General features: G+C 39.5%; 1 protein-coding gene across 3 annotated transcripts in view; it reads left to right on the forward strand.

Moving 5' to 3' along the window:
* Positions 1 to 20596, forward strand: part of FAM110B (family with sequence similarity 110 member B) — a 120937-nt gene that overhangs the window by 35483 nt on the left and 64858 nt on the right. The window contains exon 1 of one of the 3 annotated variants that reach the window (XM_032126001.1): positions 16327 to 16465. The exons of the other annotated variants lie outside the window; for them this stretch is intronic. The gene's annotated coding sequence lies outside the window, so the exon portion shown is untranslated. Of the gene's footprint in view, positions 1 to 16326; positions 16466 to 20596 lie in introns of those variants that run through there. 3 annotated transcript variants of the gene reach the window in all.

Genomic DNA, 20596 nt, shown 5'->3' on the forward strand with positions numbered 1-20596 from the left:
CTATTGGAGTATATGTTCTTAAAATAAGTTGCTTTAGAAAGGGCACACTTTACAGACTCTCCTAAAAATTAGTAACTTTGTAAACCGTTTAATCCTAGGCAGTGATTACATATCTGTAAGTGAGTAATTAGCAGTTGTCTTTTTTCCTTTCTTCTAAAGGACCTGAAACTTTTATAAGACCAGATAGTTATCAGTAGGTTTTGACTCACTAGGGAAGACCTAGATTAAGACCAGAAACTTTTTGTTGTTAAAACAGCAGCTGACTTGCTGTGTGCCCTTGGGCATGTCCTCTTGACTTCCTTACACCAGTTTACCATTGTATCCACTGCTGTTGCCACCACTATAAAGTTCTTTGTAAGCCTGTAATCAAAATGCAGTTGAAGCTGTTTATTATTCTGAGTGTACTCAACTTCATTTGCTATGCAGTTCTGCATATGGCAGTGTAAAGTGCAGTGGAATTATGCAGTTTAGTCTATAAAGAACTTACACAAAATAAAACCACCTTGTGCAACATGTATTATAGTAAAGTAGATTTGGAAAAAAAAAAAAACCAACACAGTTTTATTTTGGATTTATCAGAGTATACAAAGACTGCTAGTGGGGGATAAAGCTGTTTGGTTAGAAATGGGAATGCTATGACTATAAAAGTTAGGAGGGGAAAAAAAATTTGTCCTAGAAGGACTACGTGGCAGTCTTAATTTGCTGGAATCTTTAGCAGAGGTTTTCCACTTCTGTTTCTGCCAAGTAAATTAAATTTGTGAAGAGAAGCTAAACTCCAACGTTTGGACTGTTAGTATCTTTTGACAAGGTTAACGTGGTGAAGCAGAATATTGATAATGATGAGCTGCTATTTAACAGTGGACCAGCTGAGAGATCCTTGTGTTCCTACGTAATGTGAAGTTTGAGTGTCCCGTAAGCTTATTGTTTTATGTTTTGTACTTGCTTTTGCATGCATGCCAGGACATGCTCTGGGAAGAGGCATAAACTTTTTTCCTTTTTTCTTTCACAAATATATTTCTTTCCTGTCTAGAGCTGGAAAAGAGGAGCACAAGAGGGTTTTGTTAAATACAGCAAAATCTAATTACAGCTTGATTTAAAGCCACATTTACACAATGGCTGAGGGGTGAGTTCACTTCCACAAAAACAAACTTGTTGGCTTCCTACTGTGCATCGGGGAACGTGAAGATGCATGTCCTGGAGAGCAACTGCCTCCCTCTGCTGGCACCAGCTTTTCTTACGCTGTGCTACAGCTCTGCTACACGATACAAAAATGCAACTGTGCTGCTATGCAAAAGAATAGTGATGCATGAATTCACTGGTGTGTCTTCATCTTACTGATTATGCCGCAGGTAATACGTGCTACATCGTGTGTTCCATGTGATAGGCCTGATGTCTGTTTTCTACGAGCTGCAGAAACCTTGCTCCTCTAAATGAACGGTTGTTTCCTCCAGTCTGTATCTTGAACAGCTTTGTCCCTGGTGATTCAAAGATAAATGTGGGTGAGCAAACTGCATTTTCTTGCCATTGTGGTTTTCGCTCAGTGCACACCTCTGGAAAGCGCAAGATCTCATTTTTTTGCCTGCTGAAGTAGCTGAAAATGTGGTTTTCTTTCTTCCAACTGGTTCAACTGTTCTGCTGTTCTTTTAACTTGGTTTCTCAGATGAAAAGGTTGCACATCTCCAGCTTACTGAAAGTTCATAATCTGTAGTATGTTTTTCACTTCCAGGGATACCTTTTGCTCAAGAAGCCCATCACAGGTGGTTTCCTAACAGCAGCTCATAGTTGAGATTGTAGTCTTTATTCTTTCCTTGTTTCCAGCTGAAGATTGCATTTTTAGCAGTTTTTTATTATTGAACTTGCACTTTATGCTGCTACTACTCCTTTCATTTCTGCTACTCTAGTTCATAAGAATTAGAATAGCAGAGTTTAGAGATTAAGTATATGCACTGCCACTCTCTAGAAAAATCAGTCTGTGTGGAGGTAGAAGGTGGCTGGTGGTGAGCCTGAAGTTGCTGTGCTGCTCAGCAGCACTGCTGAGCCATGTTTGGAAGCTGCTTAGTGAAAAGACTTGTGTTAGTGAGAGGCTGGGGCAAGTGGGTTGGTGTACATGGGAAGTCTTGGGGAAGGAGTAACAGGCATAGGGTAGGAGGGGAGGGAAGGGGTCACTGACGTTCACAGAAACAAAGGAGGGATGACAGAGCATGCCCAGAAGAAAGCATTGCAGACACAGTGGTGGAGAGGCAAAAGTAGAGATGGAGGGCCTAGCATGGGCAGCATGTGGATGGAAAGCAGTGGAGGGAGATAGGGCCCTCTGAGCTGTGTCTTTCAAGTACGGTTAGTGTTGCAAAGTCCAGAAAAGAAGAGGGGTACAGGTCTGCAGAGTGCTTGTGAGAGAAGCAGTGAGATAAGAGAGTCTGGCAGGGTATTTCTGACGGTTAAAGAATGACCCAAAATCGGCGGTCGCCCTGAGAGTGGGTGGGCCAACATGTGAAGAAATGTAAAGTTGCAAGAGGCAGAGAGGAGAAGGGAAAAGATCTTGTAAGATGAATCATTCTTTCACCACTAGAGTGATCTTGTTCAGTTTTTTGTTTGGTGTCAGCTCATTTCACACTTCTCAGAGAATTTCAGACCCAACCATATTATTGTGATACTGGTGAACCATATCTGAAGTTGATGATGGGGGAAAAAGAGGACCACAAAACTTGCTGTGATACTCAGTGAGGTCAGTGAATGACAATCACATCTCTATGTATGGCTGTATACAATGCACTCCAAAGACAGGAAAGTCTCTTTACCATGAAGTCACACCAGGGAATTCTGTCCTTCCTAAGTCTTAGGCTTTTATTCAGTTTACACAAACTTCTGTAAACAGCAAATCGTCATTTCTTGTTGCTTCTTGAGATATTTCTTGAGGGCTTTATTAGGTCCTTGCTGGAGTTCCATTATTCAGCACTTTGCATCTTCTCAGAGAATTAGTCATATGAAGGTCATCAGCTGCAGAAAGAGAAATAAGTTGTCTTTCTCAGCACTGTTTTGTCTGCACTATATGTGGCCTTCAAAACTTAAGGTGTCCCAAACTGCAAGGAGGATCCCCTCGTGGACTTAGCCTTTCCCATCATGTAATGTTGAAGTTCTGACCTAGTAGAAGGAAGATGAGCATTCATCAAGATAAAAAAGCAGTCAAGTCTCACCTTACAGTAGTCTTCTCCAAGCCAATATGGTGAAGAAAGTGCTGATGAGAAGGAAAATCTTTGAGCACATTTATGAATGTCCAGGGATCAATGTTTTGTTTGGCTGCCCACAGCAGCATTCACATGGGAGTAGAGTGTCCAGTGAAGTACTCATTGTCACAACCTATGTGGTCACTGTTTTTTGTCTCCCAGGTGGCTCTGGGCATTCACTGCTGGAAACCACACAGATACCTAAAGGAGTTTTGTGGATTTTGCATTGTCTCATGTCAACCAGAAATTCTGCAGTTGGTTCCTCAAGAGGAGATGACTTGAAAGGCAGAAGTGTATGGATTGCCTCTACCTTTTCTTCTGTTCGTTTTTTATTGTTAAAAAAGCAAAACAAACAATCAACAGTTTGATAAGATCCCAGCTGCTAGTCAGTGGTGATATGCAGAAGTTGATATGAGTTGCAAGCTTTGTTCTTTTGGAAGTTTTTCTTTCAGCTGTGACAATTGTAAAGTTTATTCTCCTAGGAGATGCTCAGATCTTCCACCCCCACCCCTAACAACTAAACAGACTAGGTCTTCCTGCTGTTTCTTTGGTGGATACATGTTCAGAGACGATGATGTTTTCAGCTACGTTAATTACCAGAGGTACACTGTTAAAATAATAGGTATGTGATCTTATTACTTCTCTGAAAGAGCCATAAAACCTAACAATAACTAAATTCTGGACCTTGTAAAATTTTTACAAGGAAGATTAAAATTAAATTTATGAAGGAGGAAATTTCAAAAACATGTAGTATGTGAGAAAGGTTGTTTTCTATGTTCTTATTACATTGGGTCTTTTCTCTATTTTAAAGAAATTTAACTCGTGGTGATACTAATTTTTATTTAACAAAAAGGTTTTTGGGGCCCAGTCTGAATGAGAAAGTTTCCAGAATTGAGGCAATGAGTGGGATACTCTCCTGTTGCATCCTAGATATGGTTGCATATCATAGATATGGTTGCATGAGGGACTTGGTGTACCAAATGGGACCTGTAGGTCACATTAGTCAATTGACTGCTGATCTTGAGCATTGAATGCCCACTGTGGATTTTTCACTGCACCTGGTTAGCGCTGACCAGTAGTGCTATGGGGCATTGAGCTGTTCAGAAGGCAGTGGCTACGTGTTTTCTGCAGCAAGAACTGCTGCACCTCTCCTTCGTGGAGGAAGCAGCTCTCTTTATCTGCAAGGTGGTGGGCCGTAAGTGAGAACCTTGGTCCTGGAATTTTACCACTGTCATTGCCAGTGGAGAACCTTGGTCCTGGAATTTTACCACTGTCATTGCCAGTTCTGGGGTTGTCTCCCAGCTTACCAAAAGCTGCATCATGCACCAAGCGTAGCTTTTCAAGATAGTCCTTATCCTTCCGTAACAGCAGCTAATTTCATGGTGGTTATAGTGGGTGATCCAGAATTACCTGCTCTGCCATGAAATTAAAATGTTTCCACCTAGTCCTGTTTCTTCGAAGGTGTGTTGAATGAAAAGAATCCTTATTTAATTTTTTCCAGAGGAACTGGTACTAAGCTCTGTGATCTGTTGAAGTCCAAAGAGTACAAAGAATAGAAAATCAATTCTCTGTGTACTGTTTTGCGGCTGGTTCTATTTTTCCACCATTGTCCCTGAGTCCTCCTATAATTGCATGAAGGAATGAGAAGAGCTTGTTACTCCCAACAATTAGCAAGTTTCTTATTAACAGAGTTCTTAATAGACTTAAGTATAAATACTTGTGCTAGATAAATGCACAATCTGGAAACTAAGTCAGCCTTCCCTGCTTTGTGTGTGTCAACATCTTCAAGATAGTTTTCTGATCTGTAAAGTATTTTTCAGAAAGAAACCTGTTTTTACATAGATCTATTTAATACTGCTTAACAAAAGAGAAGCTAAAAAATAACATCACTGCATCTCTTATATTGCTGCTGCCTGTTGCAGCCACAGTTTGTAATTTATACTGGGTTAGGGGCTCTAAGCTTTCGAAGGAGTGAAGTATTTTCTTCTGTGTCATATAAACAATATTTGATCAGAAGCACTCTAGAGTGAAGTGCTCAAGTAAAGAAAGACTAAGATACATGACCTCAGACAAAAATCAGTAATTTCAGTGCGATTTAAGTTGTCTTTATCTGGAACTATTTGGCATTAAAATGTGATCAGTCTGATTTTCAAGCTTGCTGTATTCGCATCAGTTCTAAATGAAGTTTTCTGTTGCCTGTGGATTGTTCCTGTAGTGTTTTGTCTTCTAAGAGCTTTCTGTTTGTCATCTCTCCTCTCTTTTCTGTGTTCTACTAACAAGTACGGGTTCAAAGAAATGAATAAATCTATATAAACAATGCTTACTTTGTGACTTTTTCAAGTTGCATCTTAATAACTCATTTCTACAGGAACATCTTTCGCAATGCTCATTCACATTTTTCACTGCAATAGGCAGCCTGTAATGAAAATGTTGACTCACCTGAATGATGTCTCTGTTTTCTCTATTCTCTAGATCAAATTGCAAGATAATTTTAAATTACAAGTATTAGATCACATTTCCTTGGACAATTGCTTTTGATTATACTAAGTTGCTGCACTCACCTACTTAAGTCACAGGCAACATTTTAAATATCAGTGTTAAGGGAAGCAGGAGAAGGTGTCCTAGATAATGTTTACTTCCTATCTTGTTAGCTTAATATTTTGAGTCTCTTCAAATTAATGGTACCACTTGTATTAAAGAACTTTGTATAAAGAAGAAAATTGTTTTATCTTGTAACAAAAAGTACAGGTAATCTTGGGAATGGGGGGGGTGGGGCAGAAGGGATCTGTGACATACAGCCTGGATATGCACATAGTGTAGTCTTTCATTCTTTTATAGATTGCACGACAGCAGCCTTTAATTTTTGAATGCTTTAATTCTAGTGCAAGTACTCAAATGACTCACCAGTTATCTAAAGCATCAGGTAACTATACCTATCTTTAGCTTTGTTCTATCTTCTTATCCTTGTTTCTATCTTCATTTTCTCAGTTGTAGGCTACAGTGAGTTTAATTAATGTTTAGAAAAACAAAAACCCAAAACAATGCAGGAAGTGTTCCCAAGTGTTCTCACGAGTACAGCCTCTGCAGGCTCGCACTTGGGATGGTCAAGGCATATGGAGGGTAAGCTCTTGGTCTCCTTTCACAGTACCTTCAAACACAACATAACTTGACCCCACCTGCCAAGAGGCTGCACTTTTCATTTGGAGGTGATACTATTTTTAAGAAGAGATGTCTTCTCTCTGCTACATGTAGCAGTGCCCTCATTTTGGTGGTTGGTCTTTGCCAAGGCCTTAGCTGCATTCCTCCTCCACTGAGGATTGCTCTGTGCTGCAGAGTATGGTATTTAACCGTGGTGGGGGGTCAGCCCTTTGGCTAATTCTATCAAAGTGCTGAATTGCAGGGGTTCAGACAAGAAATCAATATTCTTTTTCCATCTGACTGCCTTGAAGACGATGTAAATTAAATCTGTCTATCTGTAAAAAAAGTTATGTCTACACTACAAGAAATACAGTTGGCAAGTATGAGCTGCTGCCTGTGTTGCTGCTGGGAAGGATCTTGCCTGGATAGTTTTGTTTTCAAAGTAGTTATTGGTAAGTTCCCCTGAGATTTGTAGTAGTGAGATGCAAATAATCTATACAACTGTGACAATTCTATTGTTTTCCTCACAAGTTCTGTAGATCTGCCTGCAGCAGGCTTTGAAAGCTGGTGAGGTGAGTGAAGATGTAATGCCACTTGGGAGGCATCCTTTGTTTTCTGGAGTTCTCTGCCTATTAGTACCTTTTATGTGTATGTTTTGTTGCCTTTTTCTTTTTTGATGCATGCTTTTTTAATTTCCTTTTGGTTTTGTTGTGTTTAGGCTTTTTCTGACATAGTGTACTTCTCAAGTGCAGACATGCATCATCTCCTTCACCACCAGCAGCATCTACAGATTTTAGACTTAATTTTTTTTAATATCCAGGCCATCTCACTCACCCAGTTACTTTGGTTTGATATTTTTTTCCTCTTGTATTTTTATTTACTTGAGGAAGTTGCCTGTAAGTTCTGCCAAACATTAACTCAGGCTCAGCTGCAGTAAGGCTGGAGTGGTGCCATGTGTTGGCAGACATGAGATGTTCTAATATATGATATGATTGGGAAGACTTTAAGGAGTCTCTGGTTTTACTCCAAATTTCTTCTTTTGCTAGTTTTGGGAATTGAAATAATAAGTATACAGAAACCCAAAAAATTGATGTGAATACTGCAAAACATGACAAATAATTTTCAGACTTTTCCTTTATGCACTCTTAGGTCTGTGAAAGTCAATTTAAATACCAAGTTCTGAATGAATACAGACTTCTGAAATAGTTCTTTGCTCTAACATAGAGAGTAGAATTTTAAAAAAGAAATCATACATCTAATTTGGTTGGTTTTTGGTCTCATTTTATTGATGTGCTGCAAAATAATAGTAGAAGCTATTTACCTGATGTACTTTTACCTGATGTAGTGTACTAGTTTACCACAAGAGTTTATTATATTCCAGGTACCCAAGGAGAAGACAAGCCTTCTAAATTCTTTCCAGAATCAATATTTCAAAGCTGTTTCAGTTTGTTTTAAATGAAACAGATATGGAATTATATAAATGGGGAAGTGGTATGTACTCAGAACAGCTTGAATACTGTAAGTGAGATTAGATTTTTGCAAGTTAGCCATGCACATGCCGCAGCCTGTGTGCTGAAATGATCAGCATGAAAACTCAGTGCTATGTGCAGGGTTGTTCACATTGCTTCCCCTCAGTCCTTCCAAAAAGGAATATTTGTGTTAGTGAGGGGGATATGGTGGAAATGCTGGCAGCAGTCCAACTGAGTATAGAAATTAAGACATTTTTCAAGTTATACCGCTTTTCATAGTTACGCAGTTTCTGTTGTAGAATACAAATAATGTGTACAGTGAAGTCAGTGTTAAACAGGCAGCTCTGAAACTTGCTAATGTATGGTTTTTGTAGCAGCCCTTTTACTGTGGTTGTGCTGCTTATGTTTTGACTACAGACTCCTGGAATTTGCTTTGAAAATATCAGTGTCTGGTTTTATTTGAGGATTAGTTTTGGAGTAGCTTCTTTAAATCCTGATTAAGGCAGACATCAAGAAGAGACTTTCTTGGTTCATGTCAGTAAAGATTGCATTGTTGTAGAACATGCAGGAGATAAATGTTTGAGACTGACTGAAAGGTCCAATTCTGACTTAGCTTCGTTTTGAGTGCTCACCTTTTAACCTTATTTACCCCTGTTTGTGCCTAGTTTCTGTAGGGACAAAAAGGGTTACTGTTACGCTATTAAGGTTATGTTGTATGGGATTACTGATTTCCCTTCCTACCTCCAATATGCTTAGGACTTTAGGACTCACTGCTGGGATGTCACCCACTTGATGTAGTGGGAAACCAATGATCTCAAAAATGTACTGAGCTTCACTGGCTATGTTATTAGGAAAGCTGAGTTACACTTGCTGTATGTTGGTGCTCACAAACTGTATATGAGTTTACAATAAAGACTAGGTTCAGGCCTGTAACCATTGCTCTGATTTTTCCTAATCTTATGTTGATATAAATTCTTGACAAAATAATAAATGCCCACTAACATGATGTGCGTGTCAGCAGTGTTAAATTACAGTGCCTGTGAGATGAAGGTTGTTATGTATTTGCAATTTGCTTAATTTAAAACAGAAAATTCTAATGCTTGTGCTTTTAGAAACTTGTTCTGGAAGTGCTGTGGAGTTGCATCTGGGACAAAGGTCTGAAAGGTTCCATCCAGTTTGGGCACATAGTAAGAGTGGCCACCTGAAGAAATTCTGGTTATTGGCACCAGTAGTGTTACAAGTGGTGACTTATGTGGGGCTACTGTGCCATGCAGACATGTGCTGCTGGGAAGTTGGGCAACTTTTTTTTCCTCCAGAACTAGGAAAGGCAAGATGAAGAAATGCCTGCTGCTTTGCCCAAGGAAGGTTTGAGAAGGCAGAACAGTAAGTAATTTGTCTCCAGAATGTCGTGGAGTTCCCCTGGTACATGTTTCCTGTCTTCAGAGCACTTCTCAGCTTTCATCACTCTTGCCCTCACCTTAGTTGGAGCACTATGCATGGAGGGGAGTGTCTGCTCAAATGTTCAGAAAAGGATGGAAAGCAAACAGTGGGAGCCTGTCGGCTTGAGGAGTGGCCACTCATTTGTCTCCATTTATGCTAAGTTTTTATAGCTCTTCTTATATGACTTGTGTGGTCATTTTGCATCAGAGGATTGGGCAGAAGCATCAAGCAGTTCTTGGAAGAAGGGTATGGGGATCTTATCAGCTCAGCAAAATTTAACTTGCTAGGTGTACAAGCTGCCCAAGATGAAAGTATGCTCTTCTTCAGGAAAGTTATACAGAGTAAGAGCCCTGATGACTTTTTCATAAAAGAGCTTTTGGCTTGCTCTATTAAATAATTAAATGTCTCTTCCTGGAGAGGCTTTTCATCTGTGCCAGCAAAATACTTCTGGCTTCTTGTAAGAACACCGTGAGACTGGGTTCCAGTATGGCGAGTCACAGTTTCTGGTTTTATATGGGCACAGTTTCTAGAAATTTAATTACAATCTTTCTAAGATTAAAATCTAAATTTATTTTACTTTTGGCTAAAAGGGCTTGACATTTAATAGGCTTCCTTCAAAGTTGTTAGCCTTGATTTCTGTGGTAACCAAAGCCATTGCATTCATCTGGGATTCATTGTGCTAAATATCTTCAGTTCTGGTGTAAAGTAATAAGATCTTAGAGTTGCTCTGAAACCCTGAATTATGGGTGTGGACTGGAGACTTGAAGTCTCAAAGGTTTGCAATCTCTGAGCTCCCGGAGAGCTGCCTGGCAGCAAGGAGGAGTTTGTGCAAGTGCCTGTATGCATCAGTGTCTGCAAAGAACCACTTCATGTTCCAACAGTCGCACCTTGACTTGCTTTCTAGTTGCATCTTGCAGCTCAACATAAACACCTTCTCGAATAGAGAGACGTAGGAGAGTGAAAAACAGTCTTTGAAGAATAAGAAAACAATGGGGTTTAGAGAACCTGATGGGTCTTCTTTGTCATCACAGAAGATCAAAGAAAACCTTGGAGCTGCTCTTTTTACTCAGAATTGGAAAAAACATTCTCAATTACAGAAGTGAGCAAGTCTGACAGAGTTTTTTCTTCAAAGGGAGGAATGCTATACTTCATCTTTCAGCCTTTGCACTCTTTGCAGCATAGCATTTTTGAAAAATTGCACCTGTCCTCCAAATGGAAGATTTGTATTTAAAGTTTTCCCAAGCCAGTCTTATCTCAGTTGGACATACTCAGCATCAGGTTGTGCCACCCATTTCAGCAAGGTGGTCATAGTGAAGATGCTACTAAATAGAAAAGAAGAAAATGCCAGCAGGGGTGATGGAGATTAATAATGTGGAGGTGCTGGAAGTTTACTTACTATATTGCAAGCTCTTTCTGCTTTTTCACTAGGGAAATCAGTATTTGTCATCAGCTTTCTGGCTTAAATGATTCTCTTAGGGTCCCCATGTTCCACCAGCAACTACAAAGAATGTATCTCCACTTTTGAAGCCCTTTTGTGGCTTGTTCCAGTGTAGTTTTAACCTCCCATGTCCTTGTGAGCAGTTAACTTTTGCTACCATTATATCTTATGCTAGGACTTCAACATCTTACCTCAGCCATGTTTAGTTTTTTGGGTTTTTTTATTGCACTCTTTTTTAAAATCTGTTTGTTCTGGTCTGAAAATGTGTCTCTCTCACTTAACCGTTTGAAAGCAGAGGCTGTTTTTTCTATAATATATTTTGCAATTTTTGTGTCACTAGGGTCATGATTTTTGATTTTATGTGAGTCAGTCATACATGTCCATGTTCTGGATGCACTGTTTAAAGCTATTTCTGTGCTTATTGTAAACAGTGTGGTCCCTTTCTCTGGTTCACCAACTTTGTGGCCATCTAGCTGGTCAGCCAGAGGCTGTGAAATGGTGGCTAAGAGGCACACGTGTTTTGGTCTTGAGAAGGCCTTGGTTGTGCTGAAAGGTGTTACGCCTTTTGAAATGGACAGTTCATACTGCATCTCTGCTGGTAGCTGTGAGGAAGGGAAGTTGGGGAAAAAATAAGGTGGAAATACAAGAGGGCACAAAGCATATTTGTGTAGTTTGAGGTGATTGCTGAAATATGGTGGAAGAAAACCTTGCACTGAAGGAAAAATGGATGGAACTTGAGGAGGAATGGAAAGTCGACATTGGTATGGAGATGTGTTGGAGTGGTATGTGAAGGGAAGCATACTTCAGGGCAATGAGAAATCTTTTAAATGACCTTTTGTTTGGGATTTGTGTGTTCTTAAAAACAGAACAATGCTGCGTTATTCCACATTTGGTTTTGTGTCCGAAGTGCAAGTGCTCAGCATAGTAAACCTCTTGCAGGCTTCACTTCAGATCCTTCTTTGCCACATCCATCAGCAGTAGGATGAAACCCACCTCACTGACAGCTGAACTACTCCTTCCCTGGCTCTCCAGGGTGGCAGTGATGGACTGGTGTCATCCTTTTAGTCAGTTAGGTCTGCAATGAACCTACTGCCAGTGTGTAGGTCTGTGGAGGTAGTGTACTTCGGAATGTGGGTGATTTTTTCTGTTTGCTTTTTTTATGATTCTGAGATAAAAGTGAATAAGAATGCTATAAAAAATAGTCTGTAGGAATCAATCTTAGTGCCATCCTGCAACGAGTCTCTGGCATTAATATAGAGACTTCTCTGCCTGTTATTAAGCTTACAGAGGCATTCTGTCTGAGGCATTTATGAATATAATGAGCATATTTGAAAAGAAAAACAGCTCGAAGTTCCAGGTTAGCTGTCCAACTTCAATGATTGAGAGCATTGACATATGCACACATGTGGACAGGTAACTGCTTGCTTACCAATCAGAATTGGAGCAATCCAAGAAATGTCTCTGTGCTACACAAAATGAAAATAAGTTTGTTGATGCTGAGTGCCAACCTCAAGATATTTGTGACTTCCAGAGAAAAGTTTATACAGCAAACGCTAGGCCCATGTTTTGTTTTCCTCCATAAATGATGATGGGCCTAGTGAAGAGTTTGCCGCCAACTGGCAGACTTCCCAAATACTTGCTAGGAAAGGAAAGAACTCAGCAAATAACTATTGTGAAATCAAAGGTAGTTTTCAAAAGAAAAAGAAAATAATGCTAGATAAATTTATTTGGGAAAGAAAACTGAAATGTAGAAAAATTTGTGGAAAACTGTCCCCTTATCTTTCAAATTGTGTAAATGTCAGAAGTACCATCCAAAAAATCTTAAGACAAATCTTAAGATTTTGTTGTTACATAAATGTAACCATGGGATGGTTTAGCTTACTTCTAAAAGTCTAATGAATGCATCAAGCCAAGTAAAATATTCATTAGAGTATTTGGTTCAGTTCAACCTCTCAAGGCTACAGCTTGGAAATATCCACACTATTGCCTTTAGAAATGCAGCATGTTCACCAACCACTTTGCTCAACTCATTTTCATGCCATATGCTTGCTATACTTTGCAAAATCTAATTAAGTAACTGAGGTAGCAGTTTACAAGCAATATTTGATACATTTTTAAGCCAAAGGTTAAGTGGTATCCAGAGTGAAGCCTGTTCAGTTGCAAGACACATCAGAATTATTTAAGATATTCTTGTATTGAAATAATTGGATATGGAAGTACTTATACAAGTGATACTAACCTAGTAGAAAGTTATTTGTTCCCAAAATATTAATATGTTTGTTAATTCACTTAGATATGCCTAAATGAAGTGTAAAATTCATTAATGTGCTAGCTAGACAGTTTTCACTTTAGGAAGCTGGGTTTAGTGTCATATGATGAATTCATCATACCCTCATAGCTTTTCCTCTCTCCTCCCCTCTGTGATGGGCATCTGCTTTGGACCATATGGTTTCAGAGAATTTTAATTGAAATTCTTCTGTCAAGGAACTGAGCTGGAGAAAGCCTAACTTGCTTATAATTGCTAAAAATTTTGTAGAGACCTTCTGTTTCCATGCGGAGGAGCAGGAACTTGAAGCTTAGCACATGCAGGTAACTTGTGCCAGGGACAGGCTTTTGCTTTCAATGAAAGTCTTCCAAATATTGGTCAACTTGTGTACCTTTCACAATTTGTTCATTTCCAACAGAGACTTGCTGGAGTCTCTTGTGACTGTGTCCTTATGAAACCTCTCTTGGCTTCTCTTGCTGGCACATCTATAGGTGGCTGTATCCTGTCATGGGTCCAGTGCATGGTCCAGGTGCTCATGTGCCATCACCACGGGTGGCAGGGCAGGCTGGTGGAGCTCTGCATTGTCCTCAGTTGGAGTTTCGGCCATATGCCATTGCCAAATGGGGGTTCTTGTGAATGACCACTGGCTCTAAACATTTGCCCCGCTGTGCAGTTCCCCATACCTTCCTGACCCAGCATATTGTGATGATGGTTAAAAGCTAGTGTAAAAATTGAGATAGACATTGGCACTCTGCCGGCTGATCTGCTAAGCTAAGCACAGAGGTTTAGTGAGTATTGATTATGTTGCAGAGACAAATAGGTGTTTCTTGAAATTCACCTTTGCAGCTGTTTATGGGTCCTTCAACTACAGCTGCTGCCATGAGGTTTTAAAAAAGAAAGCAACTCCTGGAATAAACACCCTGCTGCAATGGTATGTTGAGAGTGTGCTGCCAGGGCAGCCCTTGCTGGGGATGTGGGTTGAACGTGCCCTTGGAGCCAGCAGCTCTGTGGGAGGAGGCAGGAGGCTGGCTGCTGGGGAGCCGTGCTGGAACTGAGCAGGGTGAAGCAGCGAGGGCTTGGAGCACTGCTGGGCAGAGGGGGGACACACACGTAGGCTTAGCAGCTTGCATGGGAGGGAGCCGAAACTGAGAGTCGCGTAGCAGCTGAGGTCTGGTTGATTCCTGTTTCAGTTTTCTTGGTCATTTTTTCACATGTCATCCATGCCTTGGTGGTTTGTGAATGTGGATTAGATTAGAAGAATGATTTAAGTTCCTTGATTTTATTTTTTGTGTTCATGCATCTTTTCTTTTGCTTAGCAAATGTGAGCATTCCCAATAGCTGGATCAGAGGACTAAGGTTAAGACTTTTATTGGTCTTATTCCCCTGTTGCTACCTTTGGCAAAATGTTAGAAAAACAACATTGTAGATCTGATCATCAAATCATTGTGCATCTTTTTCACATGCCTCTTGAACTATTCAAATTAATTTTTTAACCACTGTATAACTGCCTCTCCTGCCTTTCTTCATTAAATATATAGTTTCCTGGTTTCAAGCAGTATGGCTGAGAAACTTGGAATATTCCACAGTATTTTGTAGAAGAATTTGTAAAAATTGATGAGCTTCTTAGATGATGTAATCTAAAAAAAAGACTAAATAAAACAGCCTCCTTCTTTTATTGCAACACAAAACTTAATGTTGACCGAACGTTGAATCAAGGAGCAAAATGTCACTCTTTCTGTATTTCTTTTTTATTTCTAGCCATATGTAGCTTTGAGAATATTAGTCTTACAGAGATGAAGTCTACTTCTAGCACAGAGCAACTCTTTATGAGCAATTTCCGCTGGCAGATTAAGAAAGCTGTGACATAGCTATTTACATATTTCCAGTAAATATGGTCTTGCACTGTTACCACATTGAGGTTTTGTTCCATGAGTAAAATTTTATAAAGTAGCAAATACAATTTTTGTACTGAAGTAAGTACAATATGCTAAAAATGTTTATAGACAGCCTTTAATATAATGCTCTTGGACTGTGCCTGATACTGTATGGTGCTGGTGATAAGAGTAGAGAATTAGGAAAAATGCCAGCATGGGCACAGTAGAACTCATTATTGCAGTGGGGTTCAGGATCTTGTTAGTGTAACGTTTATGGATATGGTTTATGTGTAACTTAGTGAAACATCTTAAAAATGCATTGTAGTTTGTCTGTGCATAATGCTGTAGCACAAGAGACGGTTGTGTACTTCCATCTTGTCACTGATGTTTGAAAACCTTTTGATCAATGTAGAGCTTAGGTGATTATATGAACCATGCGGGAACAGAAAACATCTGAAGAGTGTTTTTCTGTTTGTGCTAAGCAGAGTGAGGATTAATTGAAATGTACTACCAAGGAAGACTAAACAACAAGTGTCTGTATCTTTTTTTCACTGTTATTTACCTGATGTAGAAGCTCCCAGCATCTTTCAAACACACAATGTTCTCTTGGGTCGTAACATTCCTTTGTTTAGTGGACTTACTTATAAAATAAGCGTAAGTAAGCATGTAGGACTTAGTTGTGTTAGTTCCCCATACATCTAAGTAGTCTTTGCTCATGGTATTTTCCAAATGACTTAATTTGTTTTGCACAATGGCAAAAATTTCCTTGGCATTTGCACCCTAGCCTCGTGAAAGCTTAGTTAGGACTTTATGTGCTAATGCACACAGAAGCCTTCTGACCATCTGGGTGTCTGCCCACGGGTAAACGTAAAGGACGGACAGAGGGGGTCCTGTTGACTTGTGTAGGGCTACTGTGCACTGAAGGCACGTGTGTGGTTGCAGTAGTGTGCAAAACCTGATCTGAGGTCTGCTGTGTGTGATGCTGGCGATGCTTGGATTCAAAACAAGAATTCCTACTGGCAGAATAAACCTCTGCATTTTGTTGTCTCCTTGAAATAGACCTAGCAAACTACAAGTGGTCAGCTTCTCAAAGGGCACACCTAAATATATCCTTGTTTTCAGAGACGGAGACAAACCCCTCATAGGTGAATCACTCAGAAAAACAACAACAACAACAGTAACGTGAAAACCCAAACAGGAATTTTATCCTGACGCACCCAGACAAATAGCAGTCCCAAATGTTGATGCTGTGGGCTGAAAGGTGTGATGTGCCGGGCTCCGTTTCCGCGCACGGTGCCTCAGCAGCCCTGTGCTCGGCGGAGGGCTATAATTAGATTAGCAGCCTGCTCAGCAGCGCTGCCAGCCTGCGAGCCTCAGCGAGCATGTGCTGGATTCTGCATGTGCCTCCCGCTTATTGGCGGCCGGGGTTGCTGCCTGCCGGTTTGATAGGTTTCCCCAGTAATCTTTATGCTGCATTACAGACATAGATACAGAGGTACTGTGTGCAGGCAGTGGGAGAGGTGCTCAGCTTGTAGCGTAAAAGAAAGCCCACAGATGAAAGGCACTGGTCTTTGTTGCAAGGCATCATTACTTAAGGACTGCTAGCTGGGAACGGAGAGGTCAGTGAAGGAGTTTTACTTGGTGGTAATTACTTTCAGGTCTTTATCTCTCCGGTAAAACAGTCATGCATGAAATGAATACTGTTAATCATGTCATCTGTTTAATTTGATCTTGCTTTCATTAATATCATGTATACTCCAGTGGGAGAGCCATCAGATTACAAAACATATCATTAGAGTGGGTTCAGTTCAAAAATAAAGTGTATTTATATGAGAATATTGCTTTCATTTGAAATTTTGAGCCTGTGCATGGGAGTGATTTTACTGGTTGCCTTTTGTTATGCTAATGGCAATATTTCTTTTATTGGAATGTTTTCTGCCGAGCAATTGAATTAAAGCATTTATAACTATTAGCATATAAAGATAAATCTGCAAATAGTGATTAATTTAAAGAATAATTTTGTGAAGTATTCTTTAATATGATTATAGCAATAACTATCTTGGTGGTTCTCTTGCAACAAGGTAGAGGGATGACGAGTAACATGCTATTGTTCTTTCAACAAAGATGCTGGAGCCTTCATGTTTGGGTGGATTCTTTGTTTCATCTACTGGGTTTTATTTTAAGTGGCTTTCAAAATGAAACTAAAGCTATTCAGCCTAGTAGATTTCAATATATCCTTTGCCTGCACATACATGTATTTTATACGTATTTATTGTTCTCAAAGGCTGAATTTTGGCCCAAAGCCTTGTTTATTGTGAGAACTGCCTCCAGCAGTAGAAACAAGATATATATATATATATAGATATAGAGATATATATATATATGCCAATCTTTTAATCGGTGGTTCTGAGGCTATTATGGTATTTATCATAGCATCATACTCATTTAAGTTCTTTTCATACTTGACCTACGCATCAATTGATCACAACTTTTCCCATAAAAAGCATGCATATTTAATGAGAACGTTCTACAGTGAAAGCTGTTCAGAACAAAAGGAAGCAAGCATAAAGTATTAAAGAAAAGTCTCATAATGTAGTCATGACTCATTTGATGAGTTTTGAATATTAAGGCTGACTGGTGAGGCTTCAGAGTTAATGCCCTTGTCTGTGTCAGACTCCAGAGCCCACATGAACTTGTATATTAAGTCACCAGTCATCTGGCTGGCTGGCTGCCACCATGCGTCCGAGGTACGAGTAGATTGTCTCAGCCAGGATCAGAAAGGTGTTAGGAACAGGAGCTATTTTGGTATTAGTCTTCATTCTTCCCTCTGCACTTATCCTTGAAGAGGTTTTTTCTGTTGTATAAACCAAAGCAAAATTTAGGTTGTTCCCTTTTAAAGTATGTGGTGTGAAACTGTGTTACCTTCTGAGTAGATGCCCTTAAATCTGAGCATTTATTCAGTTATCAACTTTACGTGGCAGTGGGTACAACAAAGACACATGCTTTATTATTTGTGATTGTATATTCAAACATGAGTATTTGGGAGGTTTAATCACATCTGGAACATGACTGTTTGAAGTTTTGCTGGTGACTGAAACAGTTAACTTGGTATATATTTTAGTCAAGAGCAAGTTTTTTTCCATATTCCAGGAGTTGTTTTCGAAGTTGTTTTCTTTTAGGTAGACATGGAAAATGCATTTTTGCATTGTGACAGTTAAGCCTGGACAGGGAGGACTCGGGATGTGAAGACATGTTGTTCCTGAGCTGTTTCATATTCCCTCATTGCCTCAAGTTACCAACCAAAAGTGTTTTAAGGATGCTCTGATTTATGCCTTCTGCCTTTTTTAACAGAGGCTCACCTTAAGTAATTTATCTATGTTTTTGTAACCTTTTCAACTGCATCCCATGAAGGAGTAACTGAAATCAATGTTAGTAACAATGAAATGTAAATGGTAATATCCTCAGCTGAATCATGTTTACCATATCCAGACAATGGGTTTTCAAGAGAAGAGAGGCTGATATTTTCTACTCCATGTATTAGGCTATTACTATTTGTAAGCAACATAAAGTATGTTGGAAAAATGCTGTAAAAGTTACCATATTTTTGGTGGTGGGTATAGGTAATACCACTGCCCACTGAAACTGAAATGCTGCACCAGCAGCTGGTCAGGCGTGGATGTCTCTGCCTCCAGAAAGAGCTGTGATGATCTTTGCAAGCATCACAAGAAAACGTGACAGTAGTGAAATTAGAACTGGTGACATTGTAATTTAACTTTGCAATATCTTAACAGCAAGGAATATGCTACTTTGTTATTGCTTCATTTTGTTACAACCTTATTTTTCTTCTTGGTCAGCTAAGAAAAAAAATTGAAGCAACAGTTTGTTGCTCCCTAAAAGGTTGACATTCTTTTTTGCTATAAGCATATTTTAACTGTAACCAGTGTATTGCTCCAAGAAATTTAGCACACTTCAGATTATTATCAATGAGATTTTGTATTCAAGCTTTGTCAGTGAGTTTCTTCATGTAGAAATTTTTAATTATTCTTTTGTTAGGAGATGTATGCATAGCATATTTGTTATGTGCCTCTGTGAACTGTTCTCATTTCTGATGTGTTGCCCTGTAGTTAAATCTCCAAGTCCTTTGCTATGTGAAAAGGAACACTTAATGTTTCTTTCCCAACAGCAATAGAGTATGTATGTGTATATACATATGTATGGTAAAGGCACAAAAGTATGTCGTGAAAATAAAGATCTCAAGTGTTTAATTTATATATGCATGTAAATATATATAAACACATATATATTTTCTACCGCGTAACTCTAACATATGTTTGTGTAGAAAACGCTTCCAATGTCATACCAGTATTCTCATCGTAATCCAATAGAAATACTCCTGGAAGAGTAATGTTAGAAACACCAGATTTGGCTGCTGGCTGGAGATGGGATATATGCAGTAAACTGAGTGGCTGTAATAAACAGTGCTGCACTAGCTCTTCTCTATTAAGATATTATGTCTTTTTACTGCTATGCATATAAGTGAATTTTGCATTGCTTAAACCCTTACCAAGTCTGAAGGGGAAAGATGATACTTAAGGTTAACGCGTTTTTTTTGTAGCCTGTTAGCAATGAAAGAGATACTCCAGGAAAAGTCGTAGGGGTTTAAAGTATTACCATGGTGTTTATTTTGCAGGATTTGTACTTACATGCCTTACAGTTTTTAAGTCGAGTAGCAGCAAGTGATATATGCATAAAGGTATTAGAAGGAGAAGAGTGACATTGTGCCCTAAAGCTCCTTTTTGTTTTTCCTCTGTTTTTGGAACCAACTCCAGTTATTACTTTGCTGATGAAATGACTGTCTGCTTATAAGGTTGAGACATTCAGTAGCCCATCTATAAATGCTTATTATAACACTTTGAGAGTTCACAGGAAATCAGTAGCCTGTTTTCTATATTTTTTTGAGTGAAGGTCATTTTAGTCTTCAAATCTGAAGACTTCTGGGCTGGGTGGTGTGAAGGTGCAGGATGAGCCCTCTCGGTGGAGATTCCCTCTGTGGGCTCAGCACAGTGTGCATCAGCTTGGGAAGGCCTTGTTGTGACACTCTTCCCACACTGATGCAGCAGCACTGTTTAACGGGGTCCAAAATGTGACCATGTTCTCATATGCAGACAACTCTTGATCCAGTTCAGAGACATGTGTCCTCCCATGCCCTGGGACTGGGCACAGGAGAGCCAATGGCAGGGAATATCTGCCCTGCCCTGCCTTCCCCTTCTGCAGGGCTCTGCTTGCCTGGCATGAGTTATCCTGGGGACTAACCATGTGGATTTAGAAACTCCATGGATGAAATATGTCTAGCTTTGGGCAGCGGAGTGTCAGACATTTGCAATGTTAAGAGTAGGGTTGTGTTTTATAGAGCACAGAGTGAAAGTGGCTCTTTCTTGCAGTTCTCACAGTGGTATGGTGAATTAAAAGCAAAAATGATATTCATATTTTTTACATTTAATCTCCTGTTATGATTAATTTTAATTATTCTTAAATGTATTACCTTCAGTATTAAGTGTGACTTGATAAATTAAATGTAGAACACAGCCAGCAAATAGTAATCCTGGATGCTATTGTCTGCATAATCCTGGTAATGAGATTCCTGTCTTAATTTCATATTGTCTTTCATGGATGTGCTTCAGCCACCTGCAGACACAAATGTTTGCTTCATCTTTCCATGAAGCACCTGGAGTTTCCAGCCCAGATCCTCA

The sequence above is a fragment of the Corvus moneduloides genome, chromosome 1 (assembly GCF_009650955.1).
Source record: "Corvus moneduloides isolate bCorMon1 chromosome 1, bCorMon1.pri, whole genome shotgun sequence".
Taxonomy (NCBI): Eukaryota; Metazoa; Chordata; class Aves; order Passeriformes; family Corvidae; genus Corvus; species Corvus moneduloides.